Here is a 19,018-nt window from a genome sequence, read left to right as displayed (position 1 = left end):
GAGGTGGTTCAAGCACCTACATTGAACACCTTCAAGAGTAAATTGGATGCTTATCTTGCTGGGATCCTATGACCCCAGCTGACTTCCTGCCCATTGGGCAGGGGGCTGGACTCGATGATCTCCCGAGGTCCCTTCCAGCACTGATGTCTATGAAATCTATGAAATATATTAATGAACATGTATTAACTTGTTCAAATGGGCTTTAGTTACCACCATTTTTCAGTACAGGGACACTGAAGTGGAGTGACAGTGGAGTCTGCTGGAATATGGTAATAACCATGTTCCAGCAGACTCTATTAATCGAGTCTGCTCCAATATGCTGTAATTACACTACTTCAGAGTAGCCTTGCTGTACGTGTATAGGTGCTCACTATGTCCTGTGGTAGGAGAATGCCTGAAAGTGGCCTATAGCTAAGTTACTCTATTAGAGCATACTAGTGCTTTGTAACTATATTTCTCATTTCTGGGAATATTAGCAGACCTTTAATGAGCTCTTCCTCCTTCTCCTAATTTCTGCAGCTTATCAAACTACAGTATCAGGATGTGGCCTTGGGCTCATAATAACAGCACCTGTGGGGAAATAAAACAAATTTTCAATAATGGAAAATCACACACACACACACACACACACACACACACATTCACATTGTTATATTTAAGAGTAAAAGGCAATCAGATTGCTTATAAAATTCTGCAGGGAAATAAAATAACTGTGTAAAATTAATAAATTGTTAAGTCTTTTACATTATGCATGAAGCATTTAAGTCTTACAGCTTTTAATCAAGTATTCTTGGCTTCATATATTTTATTTAATCAATCATATTAACATAGTAGTATGTTCCAAAAATATGTAACGACAGATGGTAAGCCTTTTATGTGCCCGATAAATACGAACCATGTGCCTGTCATATTTTTTATAATATATATTGTTCACCTTGCTCAGATAGGTATAAATGACAAATTTAGTCCTTAGGTCAGCTTCATGCTATTCATGTGCAACAGAAGAGAATTACCATTTTACCATCATGGGTTAGGACTAGTCTAGCTACCATAAGACTTTCCTTCTGTTGCAAAGTATAAGTGTGTAGCATGGAAGAGTCTACTTGAATTGTATAGAATGCCTAGACTTCATTACAGGATGTATTTTTCTGTCTTCAAACCTTCCCTGAAATTGTATAATGAGATGGCACTTGCTTAGGGGTTTTATCCCCTTCAATTAGGGTTGCCAATCCAAGATTTTTTTTACTTACATTCTGCAAACTTTTTACTGACAGCCAAACTTTTGTAATGACATGTTTTGACTGGTATATGTGTTCCAGAATGTAAACATAACTCTTCTGCCAGGTGACAGTTTGAAGGGTTGGGTTCAACTTTAGGACTTTAACTTCAATCAGAGTAAAAAAAAAAAAGAGTAAAACCATTTGGTTGTCAGGAAAAAGTTTGGGGGTTTTTTGCAGCGGCGGGGGGGGGTGGAGTTGGAAACTCTAATTGACTTTAGCAGTGATAATACACTGTGCTGTCCACCTCCCTAACCAGGGTTCCCTAGTCACCTGCACACTACAATGCCATGACTGCATGCAGCTCCATGCCCCCCCTTCAGCCTACCTATCAACCTACATGCCTCCCTACTTCAGCCTAACTCTTCCAAACCTGCTCCACTTGTCCCAGCACAGGATCCCAAAAGAAGCCTACCTGCAACCCAACAATATTACAAGCAGCCTGGGATGCTGCTGCAGCAGCTCATGGCTGAGAGTGTTTCCTACAGGGTGCTGTATTCCTGCTTGGACACCAGGTGGCACTGCTGTGCTCATCCATCAGAGTGTTAATCAAGCTTTCAAGAGATTACTTTGTTGAGAAAATGGGCATGATTTTACTCCTACCTTTACAATGCCACCTCTACACTTGGGTTTTTCAGCTACAGAGGGCATTCTATTTCCTTCTTGGTCATCTTAGTATCCAGAATTGGCTGTCTACATGGCATTTCTGGCACTTATGTGACCAGAAACATGTTGTTCTTGGACATGTAGTGCTGTGTTGTTGGACAACTATGCACAAACTGGGCATGCACAGCAGTAGCTGAGGCACATACACACACCATTTGTGAATCCCTAACAGCTTTAGGGATTAAAAAAAACAGTTAACCACAGCCCATAACTAATGGGACTTTGAGTTAAAAGGGTGATGGGAGAGAAAGCATGTGCTCTCATCAACTAAACCCATGACTCATGGAGTAGGGAGAAGAAAGCTCCCATCTTTTTCCTTAATAGTTGTGTGGCTAGTGCACTTACCTGGGGAATCAAAGAACCTGGGTATTAGGTCCTACTTACTCATACCGGCTTTAAAACAGGATCTCTATGACTTCCTAGTACATAGCTCTAATAAATACACTGAAGGTCAGTAATTACTCTTACCCTTCACAAGCAACCACAAGCAGGAGTATGTGGAACATATGTGTGATTAGGAGGAAAATCTCAAACCAAAAGGTGTGTGGCTCAGTGTTGTGTCTGATGGCATAAAAGAAAGTGAGCCTTGAGTTCTAGTTAGGTCCCCTACTCTTGGTGAGACAGAAGTTTCCATCCTGGACTTCATCCATTTCTACCAACAATCATATTAATAGCTCTATCTCAAGAGAGTCAGAGAAGACCCTAGGTAGCAGCTGATCTGTGGCATGATGGTTAGAGCACAGTGCTAAAAAGTCACATGCAACTTCAAATCTTTTCTGGGAGGGAACATTAAACCTCTGGTTTCCAAGATGAGAACTCAAGCTCCTCAACTATTGTTGGGGCTAGTTCTCAAGACCAGAATTCCTCTGGGCACACAAGTGCCAAAAAGGCCTTGTAGAAAATCAGGAAAGGAATATAATACTATTATTTTATAGAATCTTAAAGAAGTAGGGCTGAAATGGACCTCCAGAGAACATTACTCCAACCCCCTGCCTGAGGCACTATCATCCCTAGCCAAACCATGCTACACAAATCCATTGTCTAAGCTATTAGCAAAACTACAGTTAGCCTTGACACAACCACAGGCCACAGTATCCCAATCTGCCACAGGAAATCAGGGGGACCATGGCAGCCAACAACCTGCTATTTGAGAGATCCAAGGAAGAGGGCCATGGCCCCTGCCACAGAGAAAGACAAAAAAAACCCCACAGTCCATACCAATCTGACCACAGGGTAAAGTTCTATCCTGACTCCAAATATGATAATTAGTCTGATCCTGAGCACACCATGCATGGTCATTTTTAGGTCCTATGTCCCTGTAACAATACACTATAAGATGGGAGCACATTGCTACAGCAACGTAGCGGTGGCATCACAGTTTGTGACTTCTGATGCTACATTACCATAGTGTGTTGCTATGGCGACAAAACAGCGTGTATAGAGTAGACACACCCACTATAATTTTGTGTAAATCTAAGTTCAAAATACTTCAGCTATGGTCACACATAATATTTTACAAATATAAAGCTGGGAGGGTGTGCTGCCCTCAATCATACATCAAACTAATCCAGTGTTATGGTTTCATTGAATACTCCTAACTTGGTATTAATAAAGCAAAGCCACATCATTTATCTTTGAAATAAACAACAGGCAAATTACTTTTGTTTTAGCTTAATTTACACAACCCCCCAATTACTGTAATAATCAGCATCTTTAATGGATATATTCCCACAAAAATCCTGTGATTCAAAGGAGTGCTATTACCCCTATTTTTAGTTGGGAAACTAAGAAACACAGAAGTTAGGCATCTTAAACCTAGATCCTAAGGGGATTAATTAATTTGTCTAAAGTCACCCAAGGAATCTGTGGTGGAGCAGCTTAGTTCCAAGCAAACAACCTAATCCGTGGACTGTCAGACAGTTCTAAGATGCAGCTTTCTGGTCCAGAAGTTTAACAAGGCAGCTGGGCATCTGGGGCAATGGGACGCATGGGAGCAGTGATAACTTCTGGCTGCCACTGTGCCATGGCACGATTATGCAGTTGTGGAGGCAGCTATTATTTTTCCATCTCCCTCCTCCTGCCCTAGTTATGCTAGTGCTCTGATCCTTCTATGGAGAAAGGAAGGATGGGACTGGCTAGCACTGCAGAGCTTCATTTACATGTACTATAATAATAGGCAAAGATGGACATATGGTTTCCAATGAGACCCAGCAGAACCAATCTGCAGTATAAAGATGGCATTGCAGTGCTTTGGTTCACTAGAGCAGTTGAACTTATACCACAATAGTGAATTAGGTAGCTGCCAATTAAGCTAAAATCTGGTAGACACTAGACACCCGGCCCCCTGCAGCAGAACTTAGGAGCCTGCGATAGGTTCCTAGACTCTCCATGCTGTACTTGGGAAGACTTAGGCACCTCAGGGTTACCAACAGAAACAGCAATTCAATCCTAGCTAATCAGTAGGAAACTGCAGAGAGGTCTATGCCAAAAATTCATAATACCTGCAGTCCTCAGTTAGGCACCTCTATCTACTTGGGATCCACAGCCTTGCAGCATTTTCTGTTGGTAACCTGTTCTGTTCACTGAAAGAACACAACAGGGATTACTCTTAACATGGGTCTGGTTCCTGAGCCCTGAATTGCTTCTGCATTTTACGTTTGCCATTATATAAAAGTAAAGAATCCACTTTTTGAGTAGGGACCACGATCTCTTCCCTCTTATGTCCTTTTGCTATCCACATCCATGTATCTCACATTTGTTACTTTAGATTAGGTGCAGACATTCAAAAAGCTGGAGACTAAATCTAAGTTATGCAGTTTTCTGTAAGTGACATAGTTTAGATTGGTAGGCAACAGAACACACATTCACCTTTTGGTGGGAGGGGTTGGGGGAGGGTGCAAATCTTAAACCATGTTCCACCATTTTTAAGCCAGTCTATGTCCTCCAAATTTGTGTTCTTTTATGGGTATAGATTGGCTTCTAATCAATTATACTAGCAAAAGTGTAATGTCCATACCTGGCCTTAGTGTCACAGTTTAAGCAGGACAGCTGTTGTCCCCACACACATTAGTCTATTGTCTAGTAGTTAGAGTGTTTTCTTGGGTGATTGAAGGTTCAAGTTTGAACTCCCTCAGACTAAGGATGACCTAAAATCCAACTCCTGTTTCCTGCCTGGGTCCTTTAATCTACCCGATTGCATGAAATCTGTGGAATGCCACATAAAAAAAAGTCTGTCTTTTAAAAGCAGTTAGCCACAACATCAGGAGGTTGAACTTTTTCTGTGCACTAGATATGCTCTGAAAATGCTTACTAGATCAGTCCCCCTAGAGATTAAGACAGAGGGATGACTCACTTAACCAACATAATCAGGTTTCAGTAAGAAGGAGGTCCAGCTCAAACTTGGGAAGTTATGAGACATGGAGAAGCACAATTACCTAAAGAACTACAAATCAAAGGGAAACATCTGTGGAGTACAGGTGACTCAGCAGCTGGGAAGGTTTTTTGTGATTGTTTTGAATTTTCTTTTGTTTTTAGAGATGTCTTAAATGACAACTACTTAAAATGCAAGTTAGTAATTGCTTCTTAGATTTGTTACAGGCATGTTTATATTTCTTATTTAAAACAAAGACCTACCTTTTAGACAATCTTTGAGTTCTTTTTCTGAGTTCATAATCATTCAGCAATTAATATTGCTGGATTATTGTTCAATTAATTATTGCTTTAAATAATTAAAATGATTAAACACAATTAAAAATCACATTTAAAATTTAAAAAATAATAATTTAAAGTCCAAAATGATTTATATAAATTTAATGTGATTTAAAATTTAATTTAAAAATGGACACAATTTAGTTTAAAATGTTGTTTTAAAAATAATACATTTTTTTTTTCATTGGTGGCTTAAAAGAGACAACTCCATTACTCACTTTAGCATCTTGATAATACATGGTGCTATGACTTTGCACCAAGGATAAAGAAATCTACCTTGTCTTTTCTGTCTTTAGTAAATTGAGATTCTTGTGATGACATTGTTCATAAGGATAGAAGACTTCTAGTTCTGCTACTGCTGTATTGATTTTCTCTCTTGATTTCTTAAGTATGTTTTCCTTATCTTTCAAGGTTTGTTTTGTATGACAGCTGTGCTTTACTTAACAACAGAACAGCATTATACAAAAATGGTGGCAGATTTTTCAGATCGATAACAAAAGTTATTACACATTAAAATATAGTGCATTTATAGATGCATTATTTTAATCTTTTAAAAGGATGGCACCATACCTCATGAAAATATGTTATACAGTCTATAGGCCACTAAATGTACTATCGTTAATATACTGGCAGAAACATTACTTAGTGAATACTGTTTTACAACATTCATTTACTGACTTATTGAACTAATCAAAACATACCTGTTTTAGCAGGTGCAATTATTAGTAAAATACAGTAGAGTTTGCAAGATGAGAGTATGTTATTTTATTTGAAAAATCACACCATAGAGATGCTAACAAAAAAGAGATAATTAAAAGTCAGGAAGACATCATTCCAGTCATGAATGATTAACAGCTCAGCTCCAAGCTGAATCAACATCAGTGTCTTTCATATAGCATATTACCTTATGGCAGTTTGACTTAAAATCCTGATAAGTTTTTATAGGCAGGAGAATAATTATTCACTTTTATTTTAACATGTGTTCACATCAAAATGTATGTACAAACAGTCTAAGTTTGTCATCTAACAGTCATTTATGAATACAGAATCTAGCAATCAGGAAGAACATAGCAAAGCTCCATTTAAATTTCAGAGCCAAATCTCCAATTTATTTTTCCCCTGAAAATAAATTTAAAGTGCAGAATATTTTAAAGGTATTATTTATCTTTAATTTCTCTAGTCAATGCAGCAATACAAAGTAACTGAACACATGGTGTAAAGTAACATTGGACAATATCCCTAGAAGTGGTTTCTTTGCTTCTGATGAATGTAATAACATTGGTATTTTTATAAGAGGTTGGTGCTTACTGTAAAACAATACAATTGCATAGTATATATTGGCTTTCCTAAGGTTTAAATCAGCTCCTAAAAAATACATAAATTAATAGATACAATAGTGTAATCTGATGTGAGTAAGTGGGGCTTAGATCCTACTCCCACTGAGAGCAGAACCACCTAACCTGCCTCCTGTCTCTTGCACAGTTAGTTGCTGCCCAAGCTGAAAGTCTGGGTGGGAATGGGGCGATAAGTCAGGCCAGGCCATGTCCATGTCTGGGGGTAGGTCAGCATCCACAGTCCTGGTGCCAGTAACTACAGTTTGGTTACAAAGAGGATGGTTCTGGGAGGTCTGAATCCCTGACCCTTCCCCCTCAGCCACTGTATAGACAGTCATCTAGGGCCGATGGGAGGATGTTGGGGCTCTGTGAATAGAGAGCTGGTTTGGGTTTGGCCATGTACACGTTGGGGGAGGAAGGGTAAGGAGGCTTCTGTCCCCATAGGGCTGGCAGTGACCCTACAGGGGAATCTGGGTAGCATTCATACTGTGGAGTTTTGGGGAGGGTCTGGTCCCCATGAGAGCAGACCAGGCAGTCCTGCACCCCAGACTCCTCTCCTGCATAGACACTGTCCAAACTACCTCCACAGGGGCCATACCCTCCAAGACCCTCACCCCATTGACCCTATCTGACAGCTTGATCTGTGTCTGTGTAAGCAGATTGGTCTCAGGTCTCTGGTCCCTCCAGGGACTGACACTATCCATGTGGGATGGGGAGCACGTCAGGGCTCCCTGGTCTTATTAGTGGCAGAATTCACAAAGTTTGTGTACAACAGGAGGCAGATTCTGGTATTGGGACCCCAACCAAGTGGGAGCCAGATTTGCCAAATCCCACCCCGTCCCATACACAAATGGTGTGAATTCTGCCCGCTCTGGGACTAGGGTCCTCTGACCCACTCCCTCACTGCATAGACACTGCTCAGGCTCTTAAATAGGGTTTGTGAAAAGGTCTGTGGGAGCTGGGAATGTAGGGCATGGTCAGGCATCTAAGGAGCATCTATGTAGTGGCAGATTGCAGGTACTGCAGGTATTGCAGGTACAGATTAGGCAAGCTAAGGCAGAAACTGAACTAAACCTAGCTACAAGAATCAAGGACAACAAGGAGTCTTTCTTTAGCTTCATAGGGAGTAAAAGGAAAACTAATGGGAGTGTGGGGCTGCTGCTCAGTGCCTCAGAATAACTAATCACTACCACTCACGAAAAAATGGAACTCCTAAATGACTACTTTGCCTCCACCTTTCACAAGACCAAGGGGAACAACATGCCAGGTAGGACACAGAATGAACAGGGTGGGATTGACACCATTCCCACCATTGCCATAGAACTGGTGTATGATCAATTAAAGAAATTAGACTATATAAATCAGCAGGACTGGATAAAATCCACTCAAGAGTGCTGCAAAAGTTGGCCGAAGTAATCAGAGAGCCCCTGGCAAAGGTCTTTCAAAAATCATGGGCCTCTAGAGAAATCCCAGAGGACAGAAAGAGGGCCACTGTTGTGCCCATCTTCAAGAAAGGGGAAGTATGAAGACCCAGGAAACTACAGGCCAATTAGCTTAACTTTTATTCCAGAGAAACTCCTAGAAACATTCATCAAAGAGGCTATATGTGACAAACTTGCAGAAGGCATGATACTGAATGACAGTCAGGATAGCTTTGTCATGGGTAGGTCTTGTCTGATGAACCTCATTTCTATCTATGATCAGGTGACCCATCACCTGGATGAGAGAAAAGTGGTTGACATCATATACCTCGACTTCCAGAAAGCCTTTGGCCTGGTATTCCATGAGGTACTGATCAGAAAACTGGAAGATATCAGGCTCAACTGCAGAACCCTCAAGTGGGTGTGAAACTGGTTGAGGGGTAGGACACAAAGAGTACAAATGAATGGACTGGTGTCACCCTGGTGAGATGTGGGCAGTGGTGTACCCCAGGGGTTGGTACTTGGCTCAGTGCTGTTCAATATCTTCATCAATAACCTGGATAAGAGGGTGAAAAGTCCATTGGCCAAGTTTGCGGATGACACCAAGATATGGGGTTGTGCAGACATACCCGCAGATAGGCTGCAGCTACAAGCAGACCTAGACAGGCTGACTTGATGGGCAGAACAGGACCAGATGAGGTTCAACATACAGAAATGCAAAGTGCTGTATCTGGGAAGGAAGAACCCCCAGCACACCTACTGGCTCGGCATCGCTAACCTGACCAGTACTACAAATGAAAGGGATCTGGGGGTAACAATAGACCCCAGCATGAATATGATACGACAGTGTGATGCAGTAGCTGCTAGGGCCAATAAAACTCTGGCATGTATTAATCAATGCATCTCCAGTAAATCCAAAGAAGTGATTCTCCCACTTTACTCAACATTGGTGCAGCCACAGGTGGAGTATTGCATCCAGTTCTGGGCACCACACTTCAACAAGGACATGCTAAAGCTTGAGAGGGTCCAGAGAAGGGCCACCTGCATGATCAGGACTTGCATGGCAAGCCATATGAGGAGAGGCTGAGAGATCTTGGACTCTTCAGCCTAAAGAAAAGATGGCTGAGATGGGACCTGGTTGCGGCTTACCGGTATATCAGAGGCATACATCAGTGGCTCGGTCAACAACTGTTCACCAGTGCACCCTGTGGGAAAACGAAAAATAATGGCCACAAACTCCTGGAAGATAGTTTCTTTACAAACTATCTTTACAAACTTCTTTACAACTAGGGTGTCCAGACTATGGAACAAGCTCCCCTCAGAGATGGTGCAATTATCTACACTAGAGGTCTTTAAGAGAAGACTGGATGGTCACCTGGCTGGGGTCATCTGACCCCAGATGTCTTTCCTGCTCATGCAGGGGGCTGGACCTGATGATCTTTTGGGGTCCCTTCCATCTCTATGATTCTATGATACTCAGACCCGGAAGGGGCAAGATTCACACTGTCTGTCCCTTGCCCATCACATGGATATGGCCCAGCCCAACTCAACTCCCCAAACCTTTTCCCCATGGACCCTGCCTGACAGCCTGGGCTGTATCCATATATGAAAGAGGAGAAGAGGGGATCCCCAGTCCCAGTGAGACTATTTGAGAGGGGTGGGGTTTGGTGAATGTGGATCTCACTTGATTGGACCTGGGTCAGACCTCTGCCAGACCTCTTCTTTTCTTGTACACAAACTGTGTAAATCCAAGACCTCCCACAGACCAGGCATTCAGGTGGGGTTCATGGAAAGAGGATCTGGATTTATAAGAATAGAAGGACACGGCAGGATCAGTTCAATCCATGCTGGTGGAGAGGAAGTGGATCCAGCTTGGGGACCTGTGCAGGATTTAGGGTTTCTGGAGTGGAGGGAATCAGGGGACTTGATGACTGATGTAGCTGGACCCTGTAGGGATAAGGTCTGGTGAGCACGAGTCAGAGGGCTAGGGACCAATGCAGGGTCCGTGGGGGAGTCAGGGGACTTGGTGACCTGTGTGGGTGGATCTGGCATGGGTGGGGACTGCTGGTGCTGAATCTCCCAGCTATGAGTGCTCCTCACATCCCCAGGCTTGGGAGATCACAGCAATACCCTGAGAATCCTGCAGCTGATGGAACGCTTGGTCTTGGCTGCCCCTCACGTGGAACCAGGGCTGAGAGCCCTGGCTTGTGATGGGACTCTCGGTCCCAGTTGTACCACTTGTGGAGCTGGGGATGAGTCCCTGCACCCAAACACCGTCAGGTGTTGAGACTCAGTGGTAGCGCCAGGTGGGGCACAGCTGGGACAGAGAGTCTCATCAGTAGAGGGGGCTCCCAGACTTGCTTCTTACTAATGCAGGTGGACCCACAGATCAGGTTCCCCCTGCACCAGCAATAGAGCACAATCCCAGAATTTATTGTGTGGATAGCATATTAGAACTCATCATGCCTTTACCTGCACACATAGAGGGGGGTCTTAGAGTCTCCTGGGCAGGTCAGAGTGACCACCTCTATTCTCTATTACTGGGCACCTGCAGCAGACTTTGCCCAGGCCACAAAAGTTTTAGATATGCCCCTGCATAGATCAGTCATTCTCAGCCTTTTTTAGATTCACGGCACCTTTCATTAGACACAATTTACTCCTCCATAACTTTTGTGAGATAAGCAGCACCCCATTTCACTGCTTATCTCCTTGTGGAGGTGCCAGGCAGTGGGGACAGAGGAATAGCCAGGTAGGGCAGAACCTGATCTTATGCTTTATCTGCTTATTTCCTTACATCTTGCAGTACCCTCCAAAGGATATTGTGGCACTCCAAGTGCCCTAGTGCCTGGGTTGGAAATAATAGGTATAGATAAATAAACAAATAAATTAGTACAGATTGCTACTGAAATTATACAATCTCCTGATCTCTATCACTGTTCCAAGAAATAGTTGATGAATACGGCACACTCCTAAACTGATTTTGTCTGCAGGTAATTAAACTTTTGGATCACTTCCTCCTATTTTCCTATTGTATTTCCTCTCTAGAAAAAAAAAAAGGTATGCCTTTTCCTGGCAACTCCCTTTATGCAAATATGACAGCAGCTCTCTTTGCAGCCACACTTGGGAGTGAACTATGGACTTCCTGTGCTAAAAGAAGCAGTTGCTATAGTTTGGAATAAAGAGCCAGGTTACTTCAACTGTGGAAAGTAACCAAGGATTCTGATTTTCTCTGATAAAAAAAAAAAATCCCCAATTTTTTAATTAAAAAAAGTAACCCAAAATCTGCATTTTTCTGTGATTTTAGTGAAACTACACTTTCTCTCTCTATATATAAATGTGGAGTTTGGGTTATTTTTTAAATCCAAAAATTGTTTGCTTTTTTATCAGAGAAAACCATGATCCCAATAACTTATCTCTTCTGGAGTTTGACAAAGAGTACAAACCTGGTCCTTACACTCACCAATGGATTATATATATACCCTAAAAAAGATCATTGTTTTGAATGTAAAACCTATAGCCTCTGCAATGTATTACAGGGCTGGCTCTCACTTTTACTGACCTCTTGATCCCTAAAATATGTCACATTCATTCTCTGCCTTCCGCTTCAGCATTCACTCTAAGGCTAAGTATAGACATTTGAAAAGCCTGAGCCTAAATTGATTCAATCTTTGCAGGCTAGTTTAACCTGAATAGTTTGAACCAATGTGCTAGTGGATAGACATTTATTTTTTATTCAGGAAATGCAGGCACATGGCTGGAATAGCTCAGGCCAGAAGCCGGGGGCAGGTTGCTAAAGTGAGCCCCCCCCTTTCCTTCTACAGGTGAAGGGGCGGGGGTGTGGCCAGGCCCTGGCAGGCCACTATGATTAGGGAGGGATTTAAACCCCCACCCTGGCCTGTACAGTCCTCAGCTAGGCTATGCCTGGAGGGGAAGAGGGAAGCAGCCCTTGTCAGGCTTTTCCCCACTTGCCACTCAAGGGGCAGACCCCCTCACCATCATTAATTGCTTCATAGTGAAACTACAGTTCATTTGATATAAGGATTTCAGGGTGGGATATGCCTGTGTTATGATGGCTTTGAAACAAGCTAGGAAGCAGCTTTTCAGAACACAAAGCTTATCAACCCATAAAGCACTACAGAAGAAAACAAAAGCATCTCTCCCATAATTCAGGCTCTTCTTACATGCAGGGTGCAGGCATTTGCAAGCCACTGGCTTCTTGCTCAGCCATGCTGCTCCACACCGAGTTTTTGTCTCTCTGTCTCTCTCTCTTTCTCTCTGCAACTAGAATGCAGCTGGAAAATGCAACCTTGTCCCATTTAAGAAATGAAGAAGCCAAACAGAGATCCCAGACACACATACATTGGTACCACTAATAATCACAGCAATGCAACTCTAGACCTCAGCAGGAGAGACACATGTACCCCCACCCTCCATGATCTCCTACTGTGATGAGAAGATGAATTCCTATATAAAGAATCCTGGGAATTAAATAAAGTGCTCAGCAAAGGTCTGGATGTTTGGTGTGTGGCAGGGTGAGTGTGGGGAGGTGGCAAAGGCAGCAAGAGAGAGCTGGAAAGCCACAAACCTCAAAGAAACCCAGGAAGAAGGGAGGAAGAGCTGCAGACCTGGCTGGCTGACAGATATTCCCAGCTGACCTGCTGATTAGCTGCAGAAAGCCCTAAGCGGACACTATTCTGTCTGCCTGTCCCTGTGAAACTGGAGACACACACACATAGACACCTCTATGGGAGAAGGGAGAGGGGGATCCCTGCTTGAGCAACAAGCGGCGAAGGAGGGGCTGGGCAAGGGGAAGCCTGGAAGATTCTCCTCTGCCCCTGCCAGGCAGACTCCAGCTGCAGTCCCCCACACCCTTTTCAGCCAGCGGGAGCAGTGATAGTGCTCTTGCTAGGAGGAGAGAGGCACGGTCAGCCTTGCTCTCTGGAGCACACAGCCCAGTCCAGGGCTGAAAAACATGCTAGGGAACTCTAATTTAACTTAAACTGGGAAGGGGTCTAGGACAAAAGTTCCATAAACAGGTTTGACCCAAATCAGTTAAGTCTGCTACTACATTCAACCAGGTTTATCTTAAACTAGTTTCAGCCATTTGGGAATAGTTTATGTGCACTGAACTTTTGTTCTGTTACAGGTTTAAACTAGTTTCTGATCACTTAAACCGGTTTATGTGTAACTTCTGTCCCTAGTCTAAGTGTTTCTGCAGTTTGTACAAATCTTTCACTGCCAACATTTTTTTTATGTATCACTTTTCATTCTGTTTCTTGTATGTTAGTGTATCTTCTGATTTATTATTCAATTAAGCACAATACCTTTCTATTAACAGTATGTCAGGGGAAAAACAGATAATGAACATGTATTAATTTTGTAATACTTTTCATGCTTTTCTGCATCTTGCCCCATCTTTGTCACAATTGCCCATCATTCTTCTGCACATTCCTGTATTGAAATATAACAACCTCATTTATGAATATACCTAAATTTTGTGTGGGTCCATGCACTGTGCAGTTGTGCAACAATAAATCAAGGATCTCTAGGCACTTTCACATGTGATCCCAGGGTGGGAGGCAATGCTTTAATTAGAGTGGCTCTGAGAGCCACTGTAATTCAAGTGCTGCTGTGTCTCCTGTATCAGTGTACACACACACTTAAAAATGGCAGCGGGACACTTGAACTAAAGCTTGTGCAACGCTGATGCGCAAGACGCAGGAAGCTGCTGGAGCATGGCAATTGCCACACTCCAGCAGACTCAATTAATCAAATCTGCTCTGATGTGCTGAATTGCAGTGTGTCGGAGAAGTCTCTACATTCATGTATAAGCGTTGTCTGTTACTAACTTTTTCTTTTTATCTAACATAGGAATCTGTTGCTCTGCCCTATTTCTTTAGCATGTTGCTATATTAATTTTTTTCCAGGTTATTTAAGAAGATCATTGATAAAATGCCTCATTTTCTACTTAAATCTCTTCTCTCTTTTTTTGCATTTTTTTTTCTGGATTATTTTCTTTCAAGTATTTTTTTTTCTTCTTTATTATGAACATACCAAGGCTTGTCTCAGGCTCAGTAGGTCTGAGCTCAAAATTCTACTTCTCTGTTGCCAAATAAATGTTTATGTCTAAAACCTTAAAATGGCAACAGGTATTTATATGAAAGTCAAGTCTAAAGGCCTCAAACAGACAGGTGCCTACATATCCACATGCACAAAACAGCACTTTATTACAATTCTGGGCAAGTTCAGAGCAAGCTAGCTCTGGACCCAGCTATCTTTTAATAGGACTGGATTGGCCTATGTAAACATACCAGCCTCTGTGACACTTTTTGTAGGTATCTCCACATTGCATTGAGCTGTTCTATGCAGATATATCCTATGCCTCGTGGCAATTTACCTTCATATGGATAAAGTTTCTGACCAAAAGAACTTTATATTGTAAATAAACCAGACAGAGGGTTGAAGACAGATGGTATTATTATTCCCATTCAATCAATGACAATTAAGAGGCAGATTCTTCCCTGTACCATAGCTCTGGTTGGTACTGGAGTAAAGTGTCAGCCAGACATTATGATTGTTGAAAGTGGAACTTTGCCTCTGTACCAGCCATAGAAAAGCAGACCAACATGGTGGAGCACTGAATTGGAGAGGAACAGGGAGCCAGGGTACAGTAGGGAGACCAGGAAACAGATTGTGTTGCTCACATTTTCTTTTCCCATCTGCTCAAGGAACACTGCAACAACACATTGCTGCTCAGTGCAGCATATTGTGAAATAATGATCTAACGTTTTATAGGGTTCGGTAATATAAGTTTAGAAACTCATCAATGTTTCTATAGTGGGAGTGGTATTATGCAATGCACTCAGTTGATTGAAGATTATCAATACTGACTCTAGAACCAGTGATACAAGATTCTAAGTTTAAATTTGTCTGGCCAGTTAGGTAAACACCTTCACTAGGATTAGTGCAGAAATTTTATTTAGTCAGGATTTTTCTCTTTACTTCTTTTTTTCTCAGTTCCTTCACAGTTTGTTCTTAACAAATAAACTTCACTCACTGGCAATGAAATATAGCACGAAACAATTTTCAAGCATATTCACTAGGTGGCCTACGTACAAAAAACAAAAGAAAATACCACCCCCAACTGTATCTGCTCCATCGGAAGCTGTAAAAAACCTAGACATCTCATAATTTCCATGCACTCGTAATCTACTTTGTGCAAATTACACACTCAGACTTTTCTAAATTTATTGTAATTAGGCCTATATATTACAAAGGGACTGCTCATATAGTTCTTACCTAATCTCTCATTTATATGCAGAATAGCAAAGCTAAAGAGTTTAGGATTTTCACATTTAATGCTCTTTTTACCTAATCAAGTTACACAGCTTAGTAGCTTGCTTCCCTGTGGTTCCCACACATTTTTTTAAATAAATCAGCATAGTCCTAGCCACACGTTAATGCTACTTCTGCAACCTTTCTCTGTTCACTGATTGTTCACTGGGGACACAGTAATTCATCACTCAGAAATAAATGGTGCGTGAGTAACCCAGTTTAAATAATCAGTTTATAGGAAAAGCACTACTGAATCCAGATTAAGTTGAAATCAAGTTACACTCAATATGTATTTTTCTCCATTTTTGCTTAAAACCATATTGGAACTCCATCGTCAGAAGGAAGAGGAGGATATGATTGAAGATACCCAGATTATATTTTTGGGTTCTGATTTTATGCATGAAATAAAAGTTTCCTTTAAATTTCAAGTGTATATAGGTGATCCAAAGACTAATTTAGGCCTGGCTTTTGATATCAAGCCTTATCATTGTCATACAATGAAATGTCTCCTGTCAACAAATCATTTAATCACTTAGAAAAAAAGCAAAACTGTGTGTCAGTGCTGGCCTTTTAATTGCATATTATATCATTGGATGTTTTCAAACTATGTGTGTGAGTGTATGTATGTGCATTCACACTCACATTTATCTTTCTTCTCTGTCTCAGCACAGAATATCCAAGAAAAGCTATTTTTAGCAGTGACAACCCTCACTGCTCAAACTTCAGTCAGATCGCAAGAAGTCATGAGATTGGCTTAGAAATGTTGAACTATAATATGTGTGTGCATATGTGAATAAATGTATACATAAATATATATACATAGCTTTTTTTCTCTTTGGTCTTTGAGGTTCTAAGGTCCATTTTGGTCACATATTCAAGTTTTTCTCTGAAAAAGTACGTGCTTGAAGGTTTTGGGTTTTTTTTCTCTCTCTCATTGACTTGACTTCAGACACATAGGTTTTCAGGAAGGCAGGAAATAGCACAAGATTTATTATAAAATCATGACTTGAGAGCTCTGAAGTATAGACAACTAGAAAATTATAGACTTTCCCTTAGTCAGAAGTTTATGCATATAGTCTTTTGATAGCTAAAGATTTTGAAAAGAATTCTATAGATTGCATTGGTACAGGAATTGTAAGAAAAAAACAGTTTTAGATCAGGGATTTTCAACCTTTTTTAATAAGTGTACCCCTACCAGCCCCATTTTAGTAAGTGTACCCCCAGGAGGATGGATGTGACGAATGGTTGGATGCCAAGTGGGGGCGTGGTGAGCGGCTGAGTGGCAGCAGTGCAGCATCTGTGTGGCCCTGCTCTCACCCCACCCCAGCCCTGCTTTTATGAGGCAGTGGTATGGGATGATGGCATTCCATTCCAACCCACCCCGTATATCCCCTGGGACCTTGTATGCATACCCCCAGTTAGCAACCCCTGTTTTAGATGATGGCTATAGGAAAAAGAGGATCTGAAGGGAAAAAATAGGAATAGGGGAGAGAATTAAATGAAGAGTGAAAGAGGGACAGTACTTACCTAATCACAAAATAGAAGGCTGAAACTATGGGAGATGTTATAAATTAATACAGCAGCTTGCATAGTCCATTTCTAGGCATAAACAATATTCCATGCAGTTTGCAAACTAGTTCCAAACACACCCACACTCCCAATATTTCGTTATTATGGTAGACCTGCTAGACAATAGTACTGGGTCATCTGGAGAAAGTTTAGATTAGTGGTAATGTAACAGTCCCAGTAAAGCTTGGAACTATTTTGCTATGCAAGTTTTTCCAGTCTATAAGAAATTAGAATCCTTATCCAGGTGAGCAGCAACCAGGGACCAACCACGGATGCCAGCATCAGTGGTGGCAAGCGGGGACCACCTGCAGATGCCAGCAGTGGTGTCAGAAGTGGGGAAGGGGTGTGGTGAACAGCAGCGTTAGCAGCAAGAGAGGGAGGGTGGAGAGCAGCGACCACCCACAGAAGCCAGCAGTGGCTTTGGCAGCAGTCAATCTTGGAGGGGGGGGGCACATGTCCCCCCACATCCCTCCTACTCATTGCCTATGTCTCTATTTCTGCTGCACTATTTTAAATTTATATTGTATAAGCAAATTTGAAATCTGATCTGTTCATTGTATAATAATGGTATCCATAGTGATGGTACAGTATCAAAAGCTAAAAAATGGTGAATTACGTGTATCTTAGAAGATATTTAAAGTACAAATAAATAGAAACCCATTTGCTAGAGCCTATATCCTGACATCTTTATGCTGTGTCTAAGGTCTTCAAAATTGTCTTCACTACAGTAAACATTAAACCAAAAAACTACAGACATACTTGTTGTATCTGTCTAACCATAATTGCAATGTTGTCTTTTAGAAAGCAGACAGATCTTTGTGCTCCAGTCCATTGCTTAAATTGGTAATAGAATAGCCAAAGTAGGGCTGTGATGATGGAAGGGTAGCTTGTATACAGTTATTGTGCTGGTTTTTTCTCTGATTGCAAGAAAGCAAGGCTTACTAAAGATATTTATTGTTATTTGCCAACTGACAAATATAAAACACCTGCTTTGAAATGCTATGTAGTTTCACAGTTGCCATAAAAAAAAATATAAAGACTTTATGTTCCTATATTAAGAGTGTTATCTTGCATGTTTTCTGAAGATAAGGGGATCACAATGTGGCAGGCTCACACCAGTTGTTTGGTGGATTGTTCCTGAGTATACAGTAAGCACTTATGGAAAGAGGTATAAAATAAGCTTTTGAATAAGTTTCTTTGCAGAAGACTGTAATATCTTATTTGAATGCATTCAAAGCATGAGTAAATTAACTTTAAAATGGACTGATAAACCTTTTGCTGCATTAGCACCTGAATCTGCAAGATGCTCAGTGCATTCAACTTTTATTGACCTCAAAGGAATGGGAGAATATTTGAATTTTTCTGTGTATGTGTAGCCCAAGTACACCCAGCGGTGCTGTGAGAGAGGTAGGCCATTGGAGAGCAATTTTCTCTTTTCTCTATAGAGCCAGGCCAGGACAAAACATTTCACTATATACAAATTTATTATTGTTTACCCAAATCCTTGAATAAAAAAATAACTATTAATATACAATTCAATATGAATATTTACAAATCTATAGAAGTCATAAATAAATAAATATATACAATAGCCACAGATAAATATACTTAGATAATTAAACACAGATATGTACAATTAAATTTACACATCAACAGGATAACACAAGCCAAATCACATTAATATCATAACAACATTGATATATATATA

This window comes from Crocodylus porosus, unplaced genomic scaffold, assembly GCF_001723895.1.
Source record: "Crocodylus porosus isolate Cpor-Errol unplaced genomic scaffold, CroPor_comp1, whole genome shotgun sequence".
NCBI classification, from domain to species: Eukaryota; Metazoa; Chordata; order Crocodylia; family Crocodylidae; genus Crocodylus; species Crocodylus porosus.
Note: the sequence above shows the minus strand (reverse complement) of the source record.